This window comes from Camellia sinensis, unplaced genomic scaffold (genome assembly GCF_055761805.1).
Source record: "Camellia sinensis isolate YWXY unplaced genomic scaffold, ASM5576180v1 Unanchor3, whole genome shotgun sequence".
NCBI classification, from domain to species: Eukaryota; Viridiplantae; Streptophyta; class Magnoliopsida; order Ericales; family Theaceae; genus Camellia; species Camellia sinensis.
The window spans coordinates 15681761-15698682 of record NW_028129178.1 but is presented as its reverse complement, the minus strand read 5'-3'; the positions used below and the strand labels follow the sequence as shown (position 1 = coordinate 15698682).

Sequence of the window (16922 nt, the reverse complement as noted above, 5' to 3'; positions counted from 1 at the left end):
TGAAGGTAATAATCCTAGTCATGCTTCGCAGATGGAACTAAGGGCCAATTGAGAGGATAATTTATATGCATAAACCGGGCCGAGCTAGGTCCATTTGATTTAAGTATTGGGCCTAGCTAAGTAGACTCCACAATTCGTAAGGGCACGCTTGCGGCCGAGCTAAGAGCTTTTATAGCTCGGTCTTGTGGTGTACAGATATCAGTCCAAGGACTGGAGCAGATTGGCTAGATGTAAACAGCAACTCGGACTGGGGTATATTTGTAGCATACTGGACTGAAGGTTATCTCAGTCGAATACCATCTTGGTTCTATCCAATGTAGAGCAGGGGCAAGCTAGCTCAATTGAGTGTACTACCGAGCTAAGGCAGGAGGTTAGAGCCGTCTCACTTGGTTGGTAGTGAGTAGGATGTTATGAGGATAGGGATTATCCTTGGGAGTGTGATTATTAGGAGGACTCTTATAAGGAGAGCTGGAGTCCTACTAAGGTTGTGCCAGGTGGAATCTATAAAAGCTCATGATAGGACCTACGTACAGGTATCACAATTCTTATTCTCAAATACACAGAGCTTTTGTGTCTATAGTCTATTTGCTGACTTAGGCATCGGAAGGGTTTCCGACACACACCCACCAGCTAACTCACGTTTGTATTTTCAAGTGATAAGACGAGGACGTTTGAAGGAGTGTAAACTTAATCAACAGAATTATACGAGACAGATTATTTCGTGCTCGCACAATTTTAATAAAATAAAATAAAAATTCAACTTTTTAACCGAGCTACCAAAATAATCTATCTTCATCCTCTCCATCCCAGCCCAACCCGAAGCTTCGTTTTTCCACCCTCTTCTACATATACATAAACATATAAATATATACATGGGTGAGAGGCGAGAGAGAGAGATATGGGGGTGGAGATTGTGGAGCCAAACACATGCATTCGGGGTTGCTGCCGGAGCGACTCAATTCCTCTGCATCTCCCACCTTCTTCCTACTCTCTCTTAAACCCAATTGCTCGAGGTATCAATCAATGTATATATGTGTGTATTTGTTTTTTTGTTTCTCAATTGCAATTCAAAGAGAAAGCTTAATTTGTGGCCCTTAATTTGTACCCCTCTTTGGCTTTGCTCTCACATTGGCTTTGTTGTTGTGAATGTGAAACTGAATTGGTGTGTATTCATTCTGTTTCAGGAGCAGAAAGTGTGGTTTATGAAGCTGTTTTGGATGGAAACAAGGTTGCTATGAAAAAACCCATTTTGTCTACCTCTGATCACATTGATAAATTCCACAAGGAATTGCAAATGCGGTGGTCATTTCTACTCTCTCTCTCTCTCTCTCTCCATATATACAGTAGCTCATTTTGTCCTATTTAGCACACAAATATTCTCCACCTTTTCTCATTTTCTATCTCTGCCTTACGTGAATTCCAAATTAACAAAACCCCTTTTTGTGTGTATATACATGTGTGTGTGTGTCTCACTATGTAAGTAACCAACTATAGTGCGATGATCAAGGCCTACCCTGAGTTGTTGGAGCCCTAAGAGGACTCTTGAAATTGGAGCCTTTTATATATAATCATTAAAAAAATTGCATGTAAAATAGTAAGTATTTACATTTTATATATATATATATATATTTAAATTTGCTATTACCCACACAAATTTAGCTTGCAGATATAATTACTAAAATTTACTTACACAAATTAAGACACGAAGAAAAATCATTACAAGAGCTCAAAATGATAAGAATATTGTCTTATTAGTTTTATAATTTGACCAAATTCAGTTTACAAAAAGGTATCAGTTAAATAATACCAAATAAAAATTGAACCAACTACAACAGTGTATCAGTTAAATATTACTTTTCTCACATTTTTTAATGCAAAATTACTAATTAAGCTTGCATAATCTATAAGGACCCTTTAGTTTAGATTGTGAAGTTAGATTAGTTGTACTGAATCCTTATTTTTGAGCCTACTAATGCTATAAGAGTTAAAATTAATTAGGGGCCCCTAAATTTTGTTAAAATTTGGAGGCCCTTGGTGGTCTTGCCTCAAGGTTGGGGCTGGCCATGATGCATTTGGGGGAGGAGAGGGATACTGGTTCTGGAAAAGGATGTTGAGGTGGTTTTAGGTAGTTTTACCATTTTATCATTCTGTGCAAATCAAAATAGAATCCAAAGATGTTTGAGCACAGGGTAATTCAGGCATACTAAAAATCTGTCAGGGACATCAATTAAGGTGTTTCCTTCTAATAATAGTATAAAATATGCGCTTATATATGAATTTATGTGTGTAGATGTTTATGTATGTGTATTTGGTTTGTTTATTTGAATGTCTACATGTGATATGCGGGATTCTTTTTTGACAATTTGGTTATATGATGTGATGATGAAGCAAGTTAGATCATCCAGGAATCGCCACATTGGTTGCAGCACATGCAAAGCCTCCAAATTACATGTTTTTCTTCAAATTCTACGAGTCCCTAAATTTGGCAGAGAAACTACACATGGAAGAGTGGAATCCAACTTTTGATCAAGTGCTCACCATCTCAGTCCAGTTAGGTATGTCTTTGATGATCTTGGCTTCATTTGAGTTTGTTTTAATTTTGTGAAGTAAACCTTAATTCCTTACTCGTCATTGAAATTCTTTGTATTTTCTTTGTGATATTATGTGCAAAATTCCTCTTATTAAGGGTAAATAAGTAGTATAGGTTAGGCTGAACATGACACTCATAAACTCATAGTGTTTTATTACCTGTTATGATTTGTTTAGGTAATATGAAATTACTTGAGATGATTCTTATAGGTGCTTAGTTCACATTGATGACATGTTAGTGATGTGGTGTAGATTTCAGGTTTAGGTTTCTAACTACTGTAAAGTTATATAGTGAATCTTTCCATTGGTGTTTTTCTTGCTTGAAGTCTTTTTTACTTTGAGTGTTGCTAATGGTACTACTCGTGCTCTGTCACAATTATTACAAATGATAAATTTTCGAAATTCTTGGACATTTAGCCTTTTTTGAAAAAATAATAAATAAAGAAATGTAGTAAATCCTTTAAACAGAGCCTTCTATTGAACCTAAATTGTTTTCGAAGCATCTTTTCAATTCTGGACGAAAACAAAAATTTTAGCCCTAGTTTTTGTTTAGATGCAATTGAAGGAGTAAAATTGTAACTTAAATCATAGATTTGTGTCAGGAGCAAAACTCCAACAACCCCTAGCAATAATAATAATAATAATAATGATAATAATAATATTTATCAAAAAAAATAATAATAACAATTATAAAAATTAAGCCATTAAACAATAAACACCTATGAAGTACGATACTCCAAAAATGGTGTCGTACGAGTACTGGGTACTTACCGGGTGCGGGTACGAGTACCGGTACGGCAGTACACATACCGGGTACGCCGAATACATGCCGTGTACGGCAAATACATTTGGGTACGTCATGGGTACATTGTGGGTATGGCATGGGTACGACACCAGTACGGCAAAATGAAAATTTTTTTTTTTCCCCTCAGATGCTAGAATTTATTGCAGCCTTTATTATTATTCTTTCAATTTTGAAAATATCAAGTAATTTATTTCCAACACTCTTTACCTATGAGTCATGGTTTTGGTCTCTTTTGTATCCTGTTTTAGACGATCAAAAAAGAAAAAAAAATAATTGTATAACTTTTACAAGTTGTTCTCATTTTAGTTTTGATATTGAAATTTTGATTTGTATGTTGGATGGTTGGCTATAAATTTTTAAAAAAATTAAAAAAAATTGACGTAAAATTGATGTACCCAGCCGTACTAGTACCCTACTTTTTAAAGAATTTTCCGTATCGGTGTACCCATATCGTACCCGTACCCGCACCCATGCTTCATAGATAAACACTTAAGGCTGCAAATTACTATTTGACGATTGTCACCGTCTAGAGGGAAAAAAGGTAATAAAAAAATTTTAAAAAATGATATGAAAGTCAAAATGTAAATGCTTTGGTATGTAACTTTATTTTGTTGATTAAGGTTGGAGTTTTCTATTTATTCGAGAGGCTTTTATAGGAACAAATGAAATTACAATGGACTTCATTTGATTGAAGGGTTGATATCATGTCTTTAACAAATTAGGAGCAATTGAAATAGGCGCATGCCTCGGATGCGCTTCGTTAATGTCATCTCACCTCAAGGATGGCAATGGATCGGGTTTTGAGTGTGAATTCTTGCTTTTAAACTTAATTAATTTAGTGATACAATTTTATACTTTACTTTACTATAAACCTGACAATTTTGACCTACCTACCGCTATAGTTTACCCTACCCTGGCCCTCAGGTGCACCTTACTACACTGTGCCTAGGTGCATGCCTAAGCACGCTTTTGATAGCATTGGCTTAGATTTTACACACATTCCATAAAACATACGTTGTCAATGATTGAGGATGTGCAATCTACTACCATGTTGTGTTCTTAAGTATTGTTTTTTTCAACATATAGGAATTAGTAGTGTTTTTTGTCAATTTTGAATAGATTATTCCTGATGCATCTAGAGAAGGGAACCCAAACTTAGATTAGGTTATTGACCATTGACCAAAATAAAATAAAGAGATTAACTTATTGGTAAGTTTTAGCATGTTGCACAAGATTTATAAGAATGTTTAAACATATGAGTGATGATAATGAAGTATTTATGTCACGATGGACATAATGCTCTTCAAAAATTTTGATAAATATCCTTGAATTTCTGTAAAACATGGGAATAGCTAACGTGGAATATGATTTCAATTTTTAAAACATTCATGAATAAATAATGCAAATAATATTAAATTTTCTAAATTATTTCCAACATCTCACCAATTTAACCTGCATGGATAGCCTAGTAGTCAAAGGAGTGAGATATAAACTCAGATGTTTTGGGTTCAGCTCTTGCTGGCATCTAGACCCTGTCTTGGAGAGGTTCTTCATCATCCAAAAGGAAAAAAACCTCGCCAATTTTAAAATTTGGTATTGCTACTCAGCATCTTAGGTAGACGTCCTAATTAGATACCTCTTTAAGTTTCAGCTGAAAATTCTTGGAATTACTTTATGGATTTAATGGTAACTACTGAACCTCTTCAAATTACTCGTCTCATTAATTTAGAAATTCCAAATTTGTTTTGGTTTCAGCTCTCGCTGCTTCTTCTCTGTTTCTTTCTCTCAACATCTTCTGCTTCCTTTGTCTCTCTCTTCTCTGCATATTCTTCTCTTTTCTGCATCTTCCCTGGTTCTTTCTCCTTCTCTGCATAGCTTAGCTTCGCTTCTTCTTCCTCTTCTTTACTGCTTTCTTCTTCTTCATCTTCCCAGCTGGTTTCTTCTTCCTCTCCCCTCTTGCTTTCTCTTTCTTCTTCTTCACTGATGTTGCTTCTATTCTCCGCTTCTTCTTTGAATCTATTATCTACTTCCCCGCGTCTGCTACTACTCCTGCTACTGCTGATCTGTCTGTTCTCTGTTGTAGCTGTTGTTTTCTCTTCTCCCTAACTGTTGTTGGATCTTTCCTCTGTCACTGATGTTGCCTTCTCTCTTTCTTCTCTACTGCTGCTGCTGATGATGATGATGATGATGAGGATTTCATCCGTGTCCAATTACTTAATTTGTTTACTCTTTGCTTGGTACCACATGTGTTTTGATGGAATTCCTATGAGAAACCAGTTTACTTGTTTGGGAGTTTGGGCTGAATGTAGTAAAGTTCTCCATTTGAGTTATATCACTTGAAATTTTTTCTAACCAAAGTACCAAACTAAGCTAAATCCGAGTACATAGGAAGGAGAAACTTTGGAGCAATTTTTTGAAACGTAAACATCTCTTCAAACTCGAGATGGGTTTTCTCCGACAAGAGGGGTTTGATGTAATGTGGTCCCATAGGAAAAGATTGATTGCTGATTACTGGCATTGGATAAGCTTATTGCTGTATGTCTGTCCCTTTGTTTTGATTCTCTGTTTTATGAACGTATGATAAGGTTTATACTAAAGTTATAATGATCATGTTTCCTATTTTACAGCTAAAGCTCTGCAACATCTACATAAACTTGGGATTGTACACAGGGATGTAAAACCAGCAAATATTCTTGTAAAGGCCATCATCATTTTCTGATTTGTTTTGTTTCTGATCTTTTTGTGGGTAAGATTTTGTGTTTCCTATTGAAGTGGTTGAATAATATGTTGCTGGTGCCTCAGTTTTTTTTTTTGGCAGCTTGATGAAAACCTTCGTCCACATCCGAGGTCATTTGGAAAGCCAACTGGTGGTTTCCATAAAAAGAATATGGTCGGCACACTCATTTATATGGCGCCTGAAATATTGAGAAAGGAGATACATAATGAAAAGTCAGATGTATATAGTTGCGGGTGTCCTTCACGTGTTGCATCTTGCATTTTTTGAAATTTGTTGTGCTAGCGTGTCCATGTCATATCTCTATCATGTCTCTTGTCCATGTCCATACTTCTTAGAGTGTCTAATAATGGATTAAACACTATTTTCTTGGGCTGACTATTTTCATGTCGTACTTGTCGAAAAGCAAATAGAATGATTGGTCATCTTGATCATTCATGAATGCCTTAATTCACTTTATCTAACAAATTTCGTGGCAATGTAATAACAAGAAGGGTATGCATGTACTTTATATTGTTAGATTCGGGGATAACATTTCAATGCTAGATAGTATGTATAGACCGAGTCTTTTGCTTTGTTATCTAGGCAGCTTATTTCTCTTACAGTCCTACCTTGTCGTAGAACTTGGGATTTGATAGATCATTATCATTTGCAATGACATGTAGAAGAATTTATTTTATATAATTTCATATAAACATGAAATTTGATTTCGATGTGTTGCAGTGAACTGCTTACTGGTGTTGTCCCATATACGGATCTTCGTGCAGAAGCGCAGGTTTGACTTTTTCCTTTTACTATAACTCACTGTTTACATGGCTATATGGCTGTTAAATTATCACTCTTGCGAGTGGAGGTGTAGAAATGTGTGTGGGCCAGTAATAGCATAGATGAAGTAAATGTCTGAGGAGTTTGGCACCTCCTTGATGTTGATGTTACGTGCCCCGAAAGTGCTGGTGATGTAAGGGGTGCTAACTCCTATTTATAAGAGGGGGGTCACAAGACCCATAACAAATTTCCTAGATATTTCTGTATTCCATTAGGATATGCCACAACATGTGGTTGTGTATCAATCCCTTAGGATTTGCCTTGATCCCTGAGCATCCACACAAAAGGTCCAATGGTGTGGTATCTCTCTCTCAGTAAGGCTGGCTTAAGTGGCACTCACAGGGGTGTCGTAGTGATCAACACTTTAGTCTCTAGCCACCAAACCACAAAATCTTCCGAGGTGCTATGTTGAATACTTCAGCATATATAAGTCCTGCCTCTTTGACTTGGCTATTGGACGAATGGCACAGTGTTACTGTCGCAGAGTTGAAGGACATGTAGTTTGACCACCATGGTGATTAAGACAAGTGGAACACTTGAATCCTGCAGTTTAACCACAGCAGTTTCAGGCACGCGTGGCATGAACTCATTTTCTGGGACTTGGGGTATATTTCCTGCCACTCTGTGTTGAAGGTCATGTAGTTTGACCACCACGCTAAGCTCTCTCATTTTCAGCCACTCTGTGTTGTTCAATCTCATTTAACATCTAGTGGGATTTCTCTTCCTGCTTTCTAGATTACTTCTCATACCATTCCTCATTTTTCTTGTCATTCAGTTTATGAGCACACATATGTTCATGCATATAACTGCTTATCAGGGTTCAGGTTTCCCATATAATTTTCATATTCTAAAAATTGTATTACAGAAAAAAGGTTTCTGTTGAAGTTAAGTTTCTTCTGGACGTCCAATTCTTCACAGATAATATCTTACATCTTAATCTGACTGAATGCCCCCTAATCATTTGACCTGTCAACTATGCTTTTTAACATGGTTGTGCATCATGTGATCTGCTTGCAGGCCCACGCTGTGCTGGAAATGAACTATACTGAACAGCAACTTACAGCAGCCGTGGTGTCTGAAGGATTGCGACCTGCTCTTGCTGGTCACAGCACGTCTGCACCAACAGGTTTCCTGTCCTTGATACAGAGATGTTGGGATGCAAATCCCCAAAATAGGCCTTCTTTTGATGATATTATTCTGGAACTTGATCCCATCTTGGAATGCAGAAAGAGAGTAGAGGAAGACGAAAAGGAAAAGGCACTTGTTGACCCCTCTATCCCTCTTGGTGATGAGGGCATCCCGAGCCTTCTTGCTTATCAAAAAAGTATTAACTGGTTTACTGAGGGTGAAAACCTGTCAAAGAGATCTTGTCTCGCAGCTGATTCTGGTGTCAGAATTTGGCCTGATCCTTTTACTGATCCTTCAGCATACCATCCAGTGTTGTCTTGGGGATCCTTCGGTACTTGTGGGAGAAGGGAGACAATGGAGGACACTCACTTTCTTATGCCCCCGTATGTGCTGTGAGAAGGATATCCATGTGTTTGGAATCTTTGATGGTCATCGAGGTGCGTCATAAATTAAGAGCTACTTATTTTCATCCTATTGGTGTATTTGGTACCAAACTCAAGCAACAGTGGATTTTAATGAGAACTAAAGCTCATGTGGGTGATCACAATATTAATTAATAAACAATTGCTTGGGCATCACTTGAAGTGTTTCTTAATGAAACCAGAATGACATAATGAGCATTACAAAGCCCAACTATTACAAAATGGAATTATTTGGAAATTAGTTTTAAGAAATTAATGTTTAAATTCTTGAAGAATTCCTTTTTTTTTTCTTTTTTTTTTATAATTCTTTTTGGTTGTTTCCAAACATAGCCTATGTGTCGTGCATTAGTTGCTCTAGATTACAATAAAAATGGCAAGATCAAATGCAGGTGCAGCAGCTGCTGAGTTTTCTGCTCGAGCTCTACCAGGATTTTTGCAAAGTCTTGGTTCCATAAAAAGGTTTCTTCCATTCTATTATTCTCGTGGGCTCTTTACATTCTATAATCTATATATGAATGTATTTAATAAGAAGTACATATTTTTATTTTGTATTTGATAACAATGCAGTCCGTCCGATGCATTACTAGAAGCATTTGTCAAGATAGATGTTGCATTCAGGAATGAATTGGATTCCCATCGTAAATCTGAGGGAGTTATTCAGAAAGACTGGCATCCTGGTTGCACAGCCATTGTGGCTCTTATAGTCAGAAACAAGCTTTTTGTTGCTAATGCTGGCGATTGCAGGGCAATGCTATGCCGAGCTGGCAGTGCTTATGCTCTAAGTAAGGTGAGATCGGACTTGATTTATCAACTAAATGACTGTGTAGTTGAAACATTCTATTAGAATAAAACATGGGACCTTTTTTTAACTTATTTTATTAAAAATTGTCTCCTTTGCTTACCCAAATGGGTTAAATTGTTCTCCAACTAATTCAACTTGACGCTGTAGGATCATGTTGCAAGTTGTCCTGAGGAGAGAGAACGTATTATCAGTGAAGGGAGACAGGTCAAATGGCAAGTTGACACGTGGAGGGTTGGGCCTGCTGCTCTCCAGGTTTTCTTCTTATCCTTTGCTTAACGATATTCTAGAAAAATGTGTAGACTATTGTCTTCTAATATGGTTGTCTATTGTGAGGAAGTATATAATATAAACTTATTTGTTTCGTCAAATTCTTTTTGCACCAAGTGTTAAGACACATGAACCACCACTACAACCCATATCTAGGGATATCTTGAGCATTATGATTATCAAAAATACTTATGATCACTAAAACATGAGCGAAAATATAAAAGGTAAGGAGTTGGTCCTCGAATCCTACTCCAACTTCTGAGCGTAGCGAGGAGGCTCCTTGTGTCCTGCATCGGCTGGTAGTTGTATGGAGGGTTCATCAGTTGTCACCATGAAGAGGAACATTATGCAAGTTGGGCTTAAAGCATTCGATGTGGTTGTTGACGGGGTTGATCGCAAGAAGATGTGGGTCGCAAAAAAGGGTAGATCTCTGCAAAGATCCTTGATGTTGGGATTTGAAGTTCCTTTGTTGGCTCAAAAGAAGCTTCTTAATTCCTAAAGAGAGGTCTTTTGGGCAGTCTCAACCTCTCGGAGGGCGCATAGGCTTTTGGAGGTCTAGAGACTGGTGAATAGGAGTGGTTGCTCCTTGAGGTTAGGATTTTTGGGGCAAATCAGTGGCAGGTTGTCACACCCCAATTTCAGATTAGAAATCTAAGGCATGATGGTTAAGGGTTTAAGGCTAGTTAAGATTATTAAGTTAAAATAGTGAGATCTTCTATTGTAAGTTCATATTAGATGTGGACTGATTCAAAAGAGTAGGGTGATTGATGTATGTTTTAAAGCCTAATTTAGTGTTCAAGGGTTCAACAACAAAAATGGAAACGAATAGCAAAGCAAATGATTTAAATTTCAATAACAAGACTTGCTTCATATGTGTGTGTGTTTATAATCCTAGTGTATAAAAGTAGCACACACCGAACTCTCTTTCCTCCCTACTTAAATCCCATTACATTACACAAAAGAAATAGTGCAGGTACAACTTTTAGGTATATACATTACACTTTACAATCAGCTCACAACAGTACAATAAAAAAATACGGTAAATTACGTTAAACCCCCCTCAACTATGACCTATTTTTGAGTTGCCCCCTTAATGTTTTAAAGGCAACACTTACCCCCCTTGTAGTATATGAATTGCAAAAGTCATTAACACTGTTAACAGAAATTATTAAGTTACCCTTTTACCCTTCAATTGTATTGCTACCAGACTACCATTATCTTCTTCAACCACTACCTAATTTCTTCCAAACCCTAATTAAATCAATTCAATCCCAAACCCTTGATTCCACAGTGTCTCCACAATTCCGATTAACAAACACAACAAATTCATTTGACAAAGGGAGTAAAGTCAGCCACTGTGAATCACCACAACAATCCCATATTTTTGCAGGACCTAATGATCAACAAAGGGAGTGAAGTTTGGGGGTGGCAATGGATATAGGGTTGTTGTTTAAGGGCTTGGGGTTTTGAACTCATTGAAGAGAGAGAGAGAGAGAGATGAGGGGTTGGCAGTGGCTACAACAGCTTATGGCAATGGCAATGGCAATGGCGACAACGGTGGTTGAAGACAATGGCCCACCTCTCTTCATCTCACTCGCCACATGCAACTCCTCTTCCAGCCTACACCAACTCCTTTTTTTTTCTTTCTTTAACCAATGGCATCTCCTTCATTGTTCCTCCCTCCTCCCATCTCTGCACCACCACCTTATTTCCCCCACCACTCACCACCTCCCCTTTCGATTCCCACCAAGCCGAAACCCCTTGCCCACAGCCTCCCTCCCATTGATCAAACACCCCAATATACATTGAAACCCCTCAACACTAAAAGCCCTATATTAATTCAACATATGCCCACTAAAATCGCCCCACCTAATCAACGTATCACCATCAAAACCCTCAATTCTTTTGCTGTGAAACTTTTTTATCAAATCATAATCGCTTGGCTAATAAGGGTTCTCTAGTTGGTGTTAGCCATGAGAGTTTCTAGTTATGGCTGGGCATTTCTGGCCATGTAGAGTTGCTGGTTGTGTATATATATACAATGTATGTATATATAATAAGGCTTTTTTAGTCATAAATTTTTAATTACAGTATGATACATTTATGCCAAATGACTACCGGTGTGATGACAAAAGAGGTTTAGAGTTACAAAACAAAACTATAAGCGGGTTGAGTGTTGAATTTTAAACATTGATTTTTAACTTGACAATGGGTCATAGTTGAGAGGGGTTTACTGTAATTTACCCTAAAAATATATATGTTGTTAGAATAGGAAATTGGTAGAATAGGAAATAATGAATTGTATTCTTATTTATTCCTTTTTTAGTTGCTTGAATTATGCCTGTAATTGATCAGAATTATCAATATAAAAGGGAATGAAGTCTAACTCATTTCCTAACTCTTTCTTTTCTCTAAACCTACATATGTGTATATATATGTATCTATGTATGTATATATATTAATATAATTTACCCTAAAACATTGATTTTTGTTCTTTGTGTGGTGTAGCTAAAGTATAGGAAGATTCATAATTCTCAACCAAACTTGCTAGCATGTCCACCAACAAAGCACACCTACAGTAGGCAAACATTTTTTCTTTAATTTGTTAAAGTTATATATTCCTTTATTTTTATTTTTCCTTCATGTCTTGTGAAGGCCTGAACCTTGCACCTTATCTTTTTGGGTATTAAGAGATAGCACTGAGCTAATAGCTGATATTTTATTTATTTTATTTTTTAAATTCTAAATAATGAATTAGAAACAAAAGGTTGGTTTCTATTTAATGAGGTTTCTGTAAACTAGATTTAAAAAATAAAGAAACAAGAAGAGGATGGGTAAACAGGAACACATGGTCCCTGCCCGGCCCCACTCTTTGCCCGTGCTTCCAGTATTCAACATGATGTGAAAGCAATAATCAATAATTTGTGGTCGAATTTGAAGTTTATTAATTACATATTTTGTACAGGTTACCCAGTCTATTGGTGATGATGATCAGCCTGCTATGATTGCAAAACCTGAGATAACCATACTGTTTGTAGAAGATGAATACTTGGTAAGGTCCTTTGATCTGATAATCTTCTGTTATCTGGGGTTTATTATTTGTGTGCTACGAGAAACTAATAAATGGATTTGTGGCTTCTAAATAGACTTTTATGTACAGTTTCCAGGGAAATCAGAAATTTTAAATAACTGCAGTTGCATCTGCTTTAATCACTTTAAAAGCATTTGTTCTATATGCCATTACCAAACACAATTTTCTGTAGTGCCTGGATGATCATAGCACAATTCATGTTCTTGCAATTTGAAATTTGTAGGCCCCCAATTTAGGAGGTCCCGTACTTGGAAATGTTATTAGCAAGACAATTGAATAATCCTGAGATATATTATTGAAGTTTGAAATCTGTAGCCTTACAGAACAAGATTTTCTCCAAGTGTTTCCCACAAACACTCCATTAATCCCAATAGTTTAAAAACCCTTTTACGAATGATGTGGAAAAGAAGTAACACAAGGTTTTAGAACAATAAACTTTTAAGGAGTTGAATTTAAACAACAAAGCTCAAAAGCAAAAGAATATGGAAGTTGAAGCTCAAAACTTGAAAGATCTTGATGGGTATTACATTTAATCCTTCATCCCATGTTTGTAGACATGTAAAAATCTTGTTTTCTAGCCCTTCGTCTCATTTTGGTCATTCCAGTGCAGTAAAGGCGTCTCTAGCAGTTGAAACGAAGTAGCTGTTGCATATTTTAGAATTTAAATTTCGCGACGAAGGAGTCAACTTATTTTGAATCTAGGTGAAATCTGAAGCCCTCAGAACTTTTCTTAAGGGATTCGATTTATTTTGTCAAGGAGTTGACTAATCCTTTTATCTGCACGACAACTGGAGTTCAGGGTTGAATCATTTATTTGAGGTCGACTCAAGACCTTCAATGTTTTTAAGATTTTCACGTGTTAGGCATCTCAAACTCATCCAAAACCCTTTCTAACTCCAAAATAATTTAGATAATGAACATTTAATCACAAAACAAATATCAAAGACTTATTTTGGAGCTTTTTAATCTCAATCATTACAGCAGGAAAAATGTAAAACTTTTAAAACACTTGTACTCCTTTTGTAATGAATTATTCATCAAATACTAATGACAAAATCATGTTACATTCTCATATTTCATTAAGCTATTGCCAACACCAAAGGATATTGACAATTCAAAGTACAAGTTTATCATTTGCTAGCCACTCACTAATTTTGTATTGTGAAATATCAAACATATATCACTGTAAAACACAACCAACAAAAGCATCATAGACAATATCAAAACTAAACCATAGGTCTAATTTCTCTTTCATTTGAAGCATTTTGAGGCTTCTTGAATTCAACCCTTATTCTTTTGTTATGTTTACAGTTAAAATAGAATACAAGTATCTTGGCAGACTAACCCCAAGGGGTTGGCCTAGTGGTCAAGACCTGGGCCTGGGGTGTGCTCCCTTCAAAATCTTCTAAGTGCAAACAATTTCTGGGACTTTGCCCCGACCCCCCACTAGTGGATGGTGGGATTGGTCTTCCGGAGTAGTCGGTCTAGTGGGCCAGATGCTGAGTTATCAAAAAAAAAAAAAAAAAAATTATCTTGGCAGACTTGTAATTATTCTAATTTGTATTATGCTTTTCGTTTGTTAGTGCATAACACAGGTAGGCACTCAGATCAAACTTATTCAAAAGAGATCGTATACCACAATTTGAACGATTATGGTTTATGCCTTTGTTTTTCGGTTCTAAAAATAAAAAAATTCTAGCGACCTTGCCCTATCTCTTCCCTCCCCATTCACACCTCATGGTTTCAAAGCATTGAAATAAGACAATACAGGGAGGGTGTGGAGTAAGCCTAGAATGAGAGAGTGTTCTGACGATTGAACTTCCATAGAACTACATGTAAAAGTGAGACAGTCCGTACCTAATATTAGGAAGATAACCTCTCTAGTATATTTGGGACTGGTTAAGTTTGAGATAACATTATAGTGTTAAAGATATCAGAATATATGAAGATCCATAACTGAAGGGATTTGATTGTATCTCCCACTTTATATATATGGTGTACCATGTAATCAAGAGGATTAAGTAGTGTGAATAAAAGATGTAGCCCATAGGGCTTTGTATGTGTGAACGTAGGCCAAGATTGACTGAACCACATTAACTTTTTGTGTTCTTTCTTCTCTCTTTTCTATTTTTATTATCTCTTCATATTCAACCTTCTTGTCATATTACCAATATCAACTATTAACACCTACCTTCACATGCTTCTCATATTTCTGAACTTGGAGTTATATTCTTTTAGTTTAGTGATCTCTAAAAAATGATCTTTTGAAAAAAATTACAGTGGCTGAAAAGGGGGGTAGGAAGTAAAACCCTAGATAATTTTGCGACCTTTATGCTTTTCCCAATAATTCTTATTTAATTCAAATGCTTATGATGTATGTTTCATTTGTAATCAGACCATTTTCAAAATTTTGCTTTATTTATGACGGATGGTTGTGACTTGTTAGCATATCACATTTTTATAGAGAGAGTAACAATATGTGTTCGACTGTCAGGTTATGGCTAGCGATGGCTCTGGGATGTTATGAGCAACGCAGAGATTGTTTGCATAATAAAGGACACAGTGAAAGAGCCTAGGATGTGCTCAAAGAGATTGGCAACCGAGGCTGCTGAACGTGGAAGCAAAGATAATATAACTGTTATTGTCGTTTTCCTGCATCCTGTATCTACTGCAGAGAGGATTTACTAGGTTTGATGGTATTCTTATACAAATTGTTTTGTATCTATGAAATTAATTTTAGTGAGACATGGAAATGAACCAGAGGTGGTAGGAAAAGGTTTACCTCCTCGTCTTGTGGAAATTGTATGTGTACATTTATTTTTAGTGGGAAACTACACAAAGCATATGCTTGTATTATTGGATTTCAATGTGCATGTATGGAATAATATTGTTAATAGATGTTTAATGTGTTCACAGTGCGCACGCGCGCACACACACTCTCTCTCTCTCTCCCCAAAAGGCATGAACACTTCATTAAAATTAAACTGTACTACATGATTAAGGCAGGAATTTTTGATATGATAATACGATTCAAATCTACATGAATATGTATATGGTACGACTCGTTAGCACGAATATTAAATAGGTTGGATTACTGTCGAATTTGTATTGAACAAAGCTGACACGAATAATCGATATAATGAAAAATTAGTTACATATTTAATATTATTTCTATTAAAGGGTGTTATGACATTTTTTAATCTCTTATATAACTCCATCTAACTAAGAAAAAAGCATGTAAAATAGGATTTTAAAGCTAATAAAGGTTTTGTTTTTGTTTTCAATTGAAAATCTATTTGTCTACTGTTTGAGTTAATTTAGTAAAAATATATATATATATATATAATAATAAGATATTGTTTTTGTAAATTAAGAAAATCAAATTGAATTGAAATCAAATATTCTTATGAATAATTTCATTCAATATAGATTAGTTTCATAAAAATTAAATTGTGAAGAAATTTTTTTTTTTAATTTTTTGTACGCTTGATATTTTTAGCTTATGGTAAAATATTTTTACATGACACGTTAATACTATACAAATCGGATACAAATCAGAAATGACATGACACAATAACACGAAATAATACATGAGTTAGGTTATTATTAAGATAATTTTGACACATTCAAAATGTCACGACACGAGCACGACGCCGAAAGCATGCGAAGAAAGTAAGAAAACCTATATAATTATATTAGTAAAGCGTAAAGATATTTCCTCTTCTTATTATCTCTCAGGTTCATCCCTCTTTTGATTTATTAACTAGAGTTTCAGGCTTGTTGATATTATTCTGGCTGTGAAAGGCCTCAAATGAGAGATTTTTCTTGCTTCACTCCCAGCATTGAAAATAGGCAACCTTGTGTCAATATGAGCTCGTCCGAAGATCGTGATTTAGCTGTTGCGAACTCCTCAGCTTTCCGCTAGACCCACCCTCTAGCAGTAAAAATTAATGTCTGCCATTTATTTGGTTCATAACCATCACTACTATATCATAATCTAGGATCACAAAATTTCTAAACCAAGACAACTACTATACACAATTCTAAAAACAAAAAAACAAAAAATAACAACCACTACTATTCGTGATAATCAAACACAACTATAAATCATTAACCAAACATTCCTAATGTTATCTTGGTTAATAAATTTGGTTGGAGATTTAGCAAATGAAAGGGAAAAAGTATGTAAAATGCGAATAAAATATAGTTACATTTTATCTACATTTCACAGAACTTTTCCTTTTTCTTTTCAAATCCTT

At 35.8% G+C, this 16922-nt stretch overlaps 1 pseudogene across 1 annotated transcript; it reads left to right on the top strand.

The window, feature by feature from the left end:
- The first annotated feature begins 883 nt into the window (after positions 1–883).
- On the top strand, positions 884–15530 carry LOC114269759 (protein kinase and PP2C-like domain-containing protein; annotated as a pseudogene). The gene is made up of 13 exons (XR_014358642.1): positions 884–1013; positions 1185–1302; positions 2389–2555; positions 6022–6089; positions 6213–6364; positions 6734–6745; positions 6852–6903; positions 7971–8518; positions 8893–8962; positions 9071–9290; positions 9453–9557; positions 12538–12624; positions 15158–15530. The product of XR_014358642.1 is annotated as a protein kinase and PP2C-like domain-containing protein (transcript).
- Positions 15531–16922: the final 1392 nt, after the last annotated feature.